Raw genomic sequence first — 11,708 nt, 5'->3', positions numbered from 1 at the left:
GGACTTAAACTGCATTCTAGAAAAAAAAACCCTACAACTTTGGTTTATATCAGCCCTTCAAAATAGATCAGCTTGAGCATCAAAGTCATGAATACTAAAGCTATTTTTATTATAGAGTTACAGTAACAGTCTCTTGCAACTCTGAATGCACCTTTGTCCTGCCCACTTTAACCTAAAGATAACTATAAGACTCAAGTCAGAGACGCTTTCTCAAATTCCATTCCTGCTTTGGGCTTAGATTTCTCTTATCTGAGCATTGTCTTGGCTGCAACATTACCTCCCTTTCTTCAAGATTATACTCACAGCTTTTGAATACCTGATTTTAAGAAATTCCCTAGAACAACTCTACACAAAAGCAACTAGGAATCTATGAAAGGTACTTGTGTTATGGATAAAATAGCTATATCATCCATAAACAAAATAATTGAAATAGGAAGGAGGGAAGGTGTTGGAAGGTGTTGGAAGGTGAACTTCTGGTTAGAAAGGACACAAGATCTCATTTATATAGAAACGGAATAAGGACCAAGAATGCAATCCTGTTTGATACCTCAGAAGCTAGGGATGGGGTCGTTAAATCACCATTACAATAGTTTCTAATCTGTATTGTAGTATCTTGATAGAAAAGAAGTATCAACCCAAGAAAGTGAAAATCAATGGATGTTCGAGTAACTTTCTCTCTGGACTTTCATGAGGAATTGAATGTCCTGTAATCAATAAAGGCAACATAAAAGGTGTGCTTGATAGAATTAGAGTTTTTCTCCACTACATGAAAATTGGGCATTCATCCATGGTGGAATATCCTGATCTAAAACATGCTTGGAAGTTAAAATAAAAATGATCTCAATTTATTCTCAAAATTTAAATGGGTAAGAAGCAGTGGTGGGATTCAAATTTTTTACTACCAGTTCTGTGGCCATGGCTTTGTGGGCCTGGCTTTGTGGGTGTGGCAGGGGAAGGATACCGCAAAATCCCATTCCCACCCCACTAACCTGCTTTCCAGCTCCATTCGCCTTTTCAGGGCAACAAAAGAAGATCAGCTGGGAGGCATCGGGGACGGGGCCAGCCTGTTTGCTGGTTCTCCAAATTACTCAAAATGTCCCCTACCAGTTCTCCAGAACCTGTCAGAACTGGCTGAATACCATCTCTGGTAAGAAGTCTGGAATGTTCTCATGGTGCCAGTTTTATCTAAGTGAATGAAGCCTTGGAGCCAAAATGATAACTGCCAGATAATATCAAATGAATCAAAGAAAGAAAACCCATCATAGGAAAGTCATCTAAAGTGTCCCTATGTTCCTGCAGTGGGTAGATGATGCCAACTATATAAGGTGACCAGGTAATGATCCATCTAGGTAAGGAATAACCTCTGCATTCCCCAATCACAGTTCACTATCTTGGTACAAAAACAAATAAGTCCAAAGCATGCAAGGCATAGGTGGTCATGAGTTCTTGATTTGTTCCAAATAACTGTACATGGCAGGAGTATTATAGTTCCCAGGAATTAAAAGCTTTAGGAATCTGAGCAATGTCTATGAGTCTACATCCAGAGGCAAGGATACTGTTGGGTACCAGGGTACATGTAGGTACCCCCACTGCACCAGGGTACGCAGACATGGGGAATGCAAACTTCAATCTGTAACGTCTTTGAGAAAAGACAGGATTAAAACATAAGTGTTGTTAAAGTAGATCATTAATACATACAGTTTAAGTTAATCTAACCTGAAATTTAAGCAGAAATAATGTATATATTTATATATATAAGTATATATAAATATTATATATCTATATATAATATATATAGTATATATAAATATACTATAAGTACAGGTGAAACTCAAAAAATTAGAATATCGTGCAAAAGTTCATTTATTTCAGTAATGCAACTTAAAAGGTGAAACTAATATATGAGATAAGACTCATTACATGCAAAGCAAGATAGTCCAAGCCATGATTTGTCATAATTGTGATGATTATGGAGTACAGCTCATGAAAACCCCAAATCCACCATCTCAGAAAATTAGAATATTACATGCAATTGATAAAACAAGGATTGTACATAGAACAATATCGGACCTCTGAAAAGTATAAGCATGCATATGTACTCAGTACTTGGTTTGGGCCCCTTTTGCAGCAATTACTGCCTCAATGTGGCGTGGCATGGAAGCTATCAGCCTGTGGCACTGCTGAGGTGTTATGGAAGACCAGGATGCTTCAATAGCGGCCTTCAGCTCTTCTGCACTGTTTGGTCTCATGTCTCTCATCTTTCTCTTGGCAATGCCCCTTAGATTCTCTATGGGGTTCAGGTCAGGCGAGTTTGCTGGCCAATCAAGCACAGTAATCCCACAGTCATTGAACCAGGGTTTGGTGCTTTTGGCAGTGTGGGCAGCTGGAAAATGAAGTCAGCATCCCCATAAATCTCATCTGCGGAAGGAAGCATGAAGTGCTCCAAAATCTCCTGGTAGACGGCTGCGTTGACCCTGGTCTTAATGAAGCACAGTGGTCCAAAGTCCTGTTGCTCAGTGGTCCAAAGTCCTCTTTTCTGATGAGAGCAACTTTTGCCAAAAGCACCCAAAACTGGTTCAATGACCGTGGGATTACTGAGCTTGATTGGCCTCTCCATTCTTCCACCATACTTTGGGTCCTTGGTTTCCAAATGAGATGCAAAAGTGTGTGCGTGTGTGTGTGTGTGTGTAATGTACATTTGCTTATGTATATACTTACCTAAAGGTCTGTTTAACTGAACTCCTAGGATTGCACTGATAGTCTTTTAATCCATAGAATGAATAAACATATTCAATTGCTCCGGAAGCTTTCATAGCATTGAATTCTTAAACAAACACAGGATCCATCAGGAAAACATGTTGCTGTTTAATTTCCTTGCATTGCAGCTATTCCCAGGTGATAATGTTTTTTTAAAAAATATTTTAAAGTGTGATTGAATTTCAGATTTAAAGCTGCAAGAAGTAAACATTTGCTATCTAATCAGTTGGTTATAGAATAAAATTAATACAGCTGAGCCTTAAGCATCTCATTATTCCCCTTCCCTGATTTCCTTCTCTGGTTTGGAGAGGGGCTGCCTCTCAGGACTCCTCACTTGATATCTTCAAGGCTCTTCTTTGTAATTAAAATTTTGTTCAAGTCTGTGGTGGTTTCAAGAATGGGAAATAGCAGCTGCTGTGAAACCCTACCAAATATTCATACAACCAATGTGAATTGGAGGGAGGGCTAATCTTTAAAATAAGTAATTGCCTGAAAATACAGTGTTGATAATTGAAGAGCAATGGAAAACAAAATGACTCACAATAGGGAAGAAAGTAAGCTAAGGATACACATTGTCTCACTTTATACCAGAAAATACCATATAAAACAATTTGGAAAAGATGAGAGATGAAATCAATATTGGAATTCAAAACACTAACTATTTGATATTTACAGATTACCTCATTTTGTGACCTGGAAGTAAAGGAGATTTATAAGAGTCATAATGAAAATGAAATGTTTGAATTCATGCTAAATATTAAGAAAGTAAAAGTTACAGTATGTCCACCAGCAGGTTTAGCAAACTCACATTTGACAGTAAGGAAAGATGGTAGATACTTTCGTTTACTTGAATAAAGAAAAAGATAAAACTGAACTGTATTCTCGAGAAATAAAAATAAAATTATTCCTTAGAAAGTAGGCAGTAAGGGTCAAAGTAATGAATGACAATCTCAGCAAAGATCAGAAGAGCTAAAGCTGAAGTTTTTCCAAATAAGAGTTTTCCCTTTATTTCCAATTGTCTAAGTTATCCAAATAATAGCATGTCAAGAATTTGTGATTATATAATATAAATATCATTGCATGGAAATAATATAATTTGTCAATCCACAATAAAAAGTGGAGGAAAGACCTTTCTGTCTTGCTAGAGTTAAGCTTAAACCTATTCTTTGCTTTCACACCAGAAAATTGTCTATGGCCAAAGTATACCTGCAAGGATAGTTTCCTGATTTGTATTTCCTGATGTAGTATTTGTTCAACTTTTTCCACTTCTGGCATTAATCCTCATTCAATGGGACAAAAATCAAAGGATTTGCTAGATTAAATTTTCAAGATTACTAATTTTAGCAAGAGGTTTTTCTTTGCTAACTATAGCTCAACATTTCAAAGTCATGAATTTTTAAAAATGCTCCTCTCTATAAGCCTCAGAACTTGCTTAAACATCACATTCAATGGAGATGGAATTAAGAAGATCATGCACAAAATCTCATTAGCCTCCTGTTGAAGTTTAGTGTGTCATGTAACACACCTCTAAGGGGTGTCAAAAGCTAGAAATTACAAGCTGGGTCATGAATTACATCCACCTGAGAAATAAAACACTTTATGAGTAATTGACTATTTATAAATACCATCTTCCACACTGAGTACAAACATTTCAAGACAAGTTCTAATAATTTGCAGCTTGATTTGGGGGAAGTGTCCCTAACTTTTTACTTTGCTCAATCTTAGAAATGTAGTTTTTAAAACATCTTTTTGCTGGTCTTCTGTTTACCCTTGCCAAACTGCTTGATTTCATATAGCTGTTATGTTTAATAGAGATTGAAATTCCATTTCAGCCTAATCCCTAATTAAAATATCTTATATCTTAGCAAAGTTAATTCAATCACTCAAATCTGTGATTTGTTTTTTCCCCTTATTCTCACACACACTTACCTGTATTTTTCAGAGTATAAGATGCACCTTTTTCCCTCAAAAAAGAGGGTGAAAATCTGGGTGCGTCTTATACACTGAATACAGTATTTTTGGCCTCCCGAAACCCACCCCTTTTACAAAAATGGCCATGCATAGCCTTTAGGAGGCTTCCAGAGTGCTTCTGGGGGCTGGGGAGGGCAGAAATGAGCAAAAAATGGGCCGTTTTTTTTCCTTATTTTTGGACCCCTGCAGCCCCCAGGAGCACTCTACAAGTCTCCTAAAGGCTATTCATGCCCTTTTTTGACAAAAAAAATGGGCCCGTTTTTGGGAGGTCCGCAGCGTACAAAAACTTTTTTTTTATTTGCCTCTTTAAAATCTTGGTGCATCTTATACTCCAGTGCATCTTATACGCCGAAAAATACAGTATATAAATAACAGAAACTATATTAAATAAAAATCCAGTATAAAATGTTTAGTTTTTACTAATGCAAAATGTACACTGTTCATGAAAATTTGTCCTTGATAAAATGTCAAGCCAAACAATTGGATTCTTCTTTATAGCTCTATACATCATTATCTTGCCACATGTCACTTGGACTAGTTACTCTGTTTTTCTGCTACAGCTTGTGTGAACATGAATGAAATGCCTTCTTTAATTTTTGCTATGGAGCTATGTGTGTATATAATTGATTTTACAAAAAGTTCAGTCTAGTCTAAGAGAAAAATCCTTCCTGAATATAAGTTTAGAGGTGGGTAGCATAAATGTAGCTGCATATATCAAGTCTTCCCATAAGGAATAGCTATTTATAACCTTTTAGTATTAGTCCTTTTGACTGATTGGCTATGTCTAGTCCAGAAGGACTGTCATTCATTGGCAGAATTAATGGTTTCTAACTTGTACAAGATCTCATCATTTACTGGCCTATTGTTCCTCAAATTGATACACTTTATAATTAACCTACCTTTTAGAACTATAATTGCCACACTATTCTTCAAGTATACAGTAAGTATTTGCATGAAAATAGTAGTTTTGGTTTTAAAACCATGCGGTTGAAATTTTGAGTATGAATAATTATAATTACATGGAAGATAAAATTGCATTCAATAAAGATGCCAGGATGCTTTCTCATTTTCTTTTCTTTGTCTGTTTGTGTGTATCCTCCCTATAGTACAAAATCCATGTTTTGGAACTTCATTTTTGCCCTGATTCTGCCACTTTTTTTTTTGCCTGTATATCTTTAAAGAAAGGTCCCTAACATTCCACATAAAAATCCTCAGATTGAAAAAGCATGTGGTCTCCGTGCTATATTATTAACATGGACAAGTAAACAAGATCACATCCCACTAGTTCCTATATTAGTTAGTAATTCATACTTGGGTGCAAATGAAAACTTGATTTCTTATACAGTGTCAGCTCTTCAAGGCAGACCAGACAATGAAAGCATGATTATCAATGCTAATGGTATTTTTACTAACCAATTTCATTGTATTTATTTTGTACAATGACAATAAAGGCTATACTATACTATAAGGTTACACGGGAGCAGAATCTTATAAATTTGAATGTGCCTCCCTCTCTTTCCTTTTGTCTACGATAGAACTAGGGAAGGTCAAATCTGAGAAGTTTTGTCAAATTACATTTCTGCCTCAAACTCAATTTTCTTTTGTCTTATCATTGACTTGATTCTAGTTGTTCCTCATATTCCTCAGGGTTACTCTTACAGATCATTTTCTAGGACCTTCAATGTTGTAGTTCAGGCACTTCCTTCTACAGCTTCTTCCACATAAAGTAATGCTAGGGACCAGAATAGAATATTTCCATTCCATTCCACTTTTGAGCTAACTTCTGTAATTTTGGAGGTGGGGGCCTTTTCGGGTATCAATATTATTCTTTAGTTCAGCCATCTCCCATTAGTAATTCCCCAAAAGCGAATTTCTTGGTACAAAAATATTATCAGAAATTGCATAGTTTTCACCACTCTTAATATGATAGATTAATCAGTGTTAAAAGTATGCATCTTGTCAGTGGCTAAGACACTGAGCTTGTCGATCAGAAAGGTCGGCAGTTCAGCAGTACGAATCCCTAGTGCTGCGTAATGGAATGAGCTCCCGCTACTTGTCCCAGCTTCTGCCAATCTAGCAGTTCGAAAGCATGTAAAAATGCAAGTAGAAAAATAGGAACCACCTTTGGTGGGAAGGTAACAGCGTTCCGTGCACCTTCGGCATTTATTCCTGCCGGCCACATGACCATGGATACATCTTCGGACAGCACTGGCTCTTCGGCTTTGGAATGGAGATGAGCATTGCCCCCTAGAGTTGGGAACAACTAGCACATATGTGCGAGCGGAACCTTTACCTTTACCTAATTCAATCAACCAATTGCTGATAGAAAGTAAACAAAGTTGCTTTTGCTGGAAACTCTAAGTATGGCTTAATGCTAACCATGGATAAAGTGCCGTGGCAAACTATGGGGGATAGATTACATACCCCTGACTCATTTGATTCCCAATTCATCCCTAAATATCAACAGAGAGTGAAAACAAATACAGAACAGAAAAGACAATACTGCAGATACAAATTATCTTTGCGTCTATTCAAGCCATCTGGTTCTTGTTCACAATCCAATGTAATAGTAATGACACATTTTTCATTCCTAATGGGGTTAATGTTTCACCAAGCACATGCCTTAATTAGATTGCTTGTATATGAAGGTAGGGCAACCAATGCAGCAGCGCCATTCATTGCCGCTTATGCTTTTGAAAAAGATACTTTCAAGCCTGAAGTATTGCTTGTGTCTCTTTATCTGCTTTATTGCTAACCTCAGTGGAAACATAATCAATCATTTTAGGGCCCTAGACAATTGTACAGAACTAAACTTGCAAAGAGTTTTATTACACTTTCAAATGTATGCCTTCTCCTCCTCCTGCTGCTATTTATTTTACCAATATTGATAATCAAATAAAGTTGCTTCTGGCATATGGAATAGAAAACTGTTCAAGGTATTAATGTGCTTGGCCTACCAAAAATTGCATAATTGTAAGATCTGAAATATGTAAGAAATACAGTGAAGGGCTTTTTAACTGATATTGCTACCAAACAAATGGCATGTGAATTAATGTCTTAACATGTTGAGATGTGAATTGCAAATATAAATGATAGTAATAAATATAAAAGCAAATGAAGATTTTTAAAGTAATTGTCAATCATTGTTTTCTAGTACAGTTTCCTAACACAAACTGGATTAGCTTTTATTTCATAGAAAATAATATAAACTACCCTACAAATAATAACGCAAGAGATAGAAAAAATTGCTATAAATTTAGCCTTGGCAGTTATTGTTATATGGATTCAAATTACTGAGCAGTTATTTTTACAGTTCCAAATTTGAGAAATGTAAATTTAGAGTGCATTCCATCAGGCCACATAGCAAACAACTTCTAAAACAAAAGTTACATTGTGAGGATAATATTCCTACAGCATTGATTTTCAATTGTTCCAAAAAATAAGGGCAAGTCAGTCCACTTTTGATTCGTAAGTCTTTCATTTCATTTCTATAGTATAGTCATTTGAATATGAAAACACCTCTGGGTTAAATTTTTATTTATAAAAATATTTCTAAGTCATCCTTTTCCTAGAAAGGGACTCCCAAGGCCAGTGACAATTTAAAACATCGGACTTATATTCTACAGAACAAGAATACGCAGATGTGGTAAGATTGACAGCTGTCTGGGCTTTCTGTGGCATACTATGTGAAATAAATATATTTTATTAAGAAGCATACACTTAACATTGCTATCTAATTAAGGATTATTAATTAAATGAAACAGCAAAATTAAGACAAGAAAAATACTTTAAATGAAGTAGAACCAAGTTACCTAAAATCAGTTGGCAGCCAAGAGGAACAAAAAGCTTTTAAGGGACTGTTCAAAACACAATCCGGATGACATCTTAGGAAATGTCTTATTCCTTCATTTTTATACACTGCACTTTATTGGATAGTGTAAACACTGAAGGAAACACTCAAAGGAAACTACCAATAGGCTTACAGAGGTGGAGGCAAATTTTCATAGCTCTTGATCCCAACCCGGCTAATGCTTTATAAGTAAGGTGCTTGAATTGTGCTCAGAGCAAGGCCAATGAAATAACTACTATATTTTGTACTAACTTTGGTTTCTCAACTACACTTCAAAGGCAGAATCAGTAGTCTAGTAAGGGCAACATTAATGGGTGACTCACTAGGGCAGTGGTTCTCAAACTTCCCAATGTCGCGTTAATACCCTTTAATACAGTTCCTCATGTTGTGGTGACCCCAATCATAAAATTGGTGTCTCGGTTCCTAAGACCATCGAAAATATGTGTTTTCTGATGGTCTTAGATGACCCCTGTGAAAGGGTCATTTGACCCCCAAAGGGGTCCCGACCCACAGGTTGAGAACCACTGCACTAGGGCTAAATCTGTCGTTTCCATGAAGGTGCATATAATTGAAACATCAAGTGAAGGAAGCCAAGGGTATTTCTATAATTACTTTGACTTTGCAAGAGCAATGGCAGGATCCAAAACAGCTTCAAAGATGTCCCCACTCATTTAAATGGAGTACAATCTCATTAGTAGATTACTTCTATCTTACCTGTGAAAAAATTCCAGTTTATTAAGCATAAAAACAAAGGCTTCAACCAGTGGTGGGATTCACTTACCTTCCTCCCAGTTCACAAATGTGAATGCACTCGCTGCATCTGTGCCTTCTGTGCATGCACAGTGCTCACGCATTACGTTGGGGCTGGTGGGCAGAGCCTCTCACATCTACCATTACCGGTTTGCCCAAACCAGAGAGAAGCAGCTTAATACCACCTCTGACCTCAATGTATCTATAGTTCTGTAAAAAATGTATTCACCTTTTCTGGACTTTATAATCTGCATTCTGCTGATGTATAAAAGGACTTGGAATCAACAAATAAACCAAAGTTTAGTGCTACTTTCATTTATTTCATAAACAAAGTCATTTAGCATGTGATTTGCCATACTACAACTTCTTAGATTCAGCAATGTATCACACCACCTTTAGTTATATAAATGTACTGAAATGCTCCCTATAATTGGTGATCATGTTATTCCATACATGTGGAAACTAGGGGGTATTCTTCCATGATGATGAGCTGACATTTGACCAATCTAACCCAAGCAATCAGAATGAAGAAGCAACACATGTGATGGAGCTGATTCCTGGCAACTTTTTAATCAGACTTTATTATTCAGTATAAATTGAAATTCAGATTTTTTTTAGTGGTTTATTTGGTTTTCACTGTGTTCCAATATTAAGTTTTAATTACACTCCTTTGCGGAGAGGCAATCTCTAAGCTTCCATGAATATGTAACCATGCATCCATCCATCATCTTTGGGATTTCTATGGAATCTCTTTGCTAGGTGTGATTATGATTAATTCCTTTAGTTAAAAATCACTTGCAAAGGCATAAGAATCTGCATAAGGTAAACACATACATGCTTTAAATAAAAACCTACAATTTACTTTAGCTAGCAATTTTTGTTATTCATTTGACAAAAAGTTATGCATAATGCAAATAAATACTTGCATAATTCTACCCGGACCAGAAGTTGAACGAAATAAAACAAGGTGACTCCTTCTATATCCTAAATAAAAGATTCAAAACTGGAAACAGAATATGGTAATAAATTAATTTGTAATGACACATACACACTTCTGCCTGGAGGAAATAGACTATCACTGACTCACAATGTTTACAGTTATAAAAGTTGTTCAGGAGACACTGTTTACCCAAAGAATCTTTTAAAATGTTCATTCTGAGCTGACTCAAATATTTGCATATAATCATTTGCTGGAAAAATGTCATAATCCAAATTCTGATATTCTTACTGGCCCAAAGGTGGCAATAAAGATTTGATTTGATATCATTAATGCCTTCCAGGCAAAAACAATGCTAATTACCCAAATGTTATTTTAGAAAACAGATCATAACATTCAATATAAATTTTCAAAACTAAATTCAAGAGGAAGGCTTGTTTTAAAGGAGAATATTCTCAGTCCGAAAGAAAACACACTTGATATTACTGGTGTTCTCTGAGCAGAGGGACTAGCCCTAAGGGACCTAAGGAAGAGCTGCTACTAAGGAAATCATCAGATAAAATTGTTTGTTGTGGTGATTCATAGAGTGGCAATGTAGGAACCACCAAACAAATATTTAATACACCATTGTTAAAACAAACGTTGTGTTACCCATGGAGCTGAAATTGCATAGTGATTACTCCCATAATCTCCTGTGCCATGGAAGTGTAAGATCAGGGATGGCTAACCTTTTCCCCATCGCATGCCAAAAGCAGAGGAGCGCAGGGGGATCGTGCGTGGCATGCCCCCATCCATAATGCTATGTCTGCTGCCCCTGCGTGCATGTGTGCGTGACCCCCCACGCGCATGCATGCGTGAGCCCCGCCCTCCCCCCACTTTTTGCATGTGATGGGCCCATTTTTCGCCCTCCCCAGGCTCCAGAGGCTTTCTAGGAGGCACTCTGGAGACTTTCCCTGAAGCCTCCAGAATGTGAAAAACTATGGGAAGAAACCAGAAGTTCAGGAATGGACTTCCAGTTTGCCCATAGGGCCATTTTTCTCCCTCCAAAGCCTTCAGGAGGCTTTCCTGAAGCATCCAGAACATGAAAAATGCCCCAATGTGCAACCTGGAAGTCCATTTAGGGAAGCCTCCGGAGGGTGAAAAACGGCCTTAAAAGAAGGCTGAAGTCAGTTGGCCAGCATGCGCATGCGCACTAGAGCTGACAGGGCAATGCCTCTCATGCCCTAACAAATGGCTCCACATGCCACCTTTGGCATGTTTGCCATAGGTTCGCCATCACGGTGTTAGATTATGGAGGATACTTTGGACTACAACACCTATAGTCAGAGAGAGGTCTATATTGATTTGGGATAATAGGAAAGTCAAATAATTTAGAAGACACCAGCTTCCCCTCCTTATCTTAAAAGAGTCCCCAATCTGGAAATTGCGTTCTTCAACATAAAC

Source organism: Natrix helvetica (genome assembly GCF_964273705.1).
Source record: "Natrix helvetica genome assembly, chromosome: 4".
NCBI classification, from domain to species: domain Eukaryota; kingdom Metazoa; phylum Chordata; class Lepidosauria; order Squamata; family Natricidae; genus Natrix; species Natrix helvetica.
Note: the sequence above shows the minus strand (reverse complement) of the source record.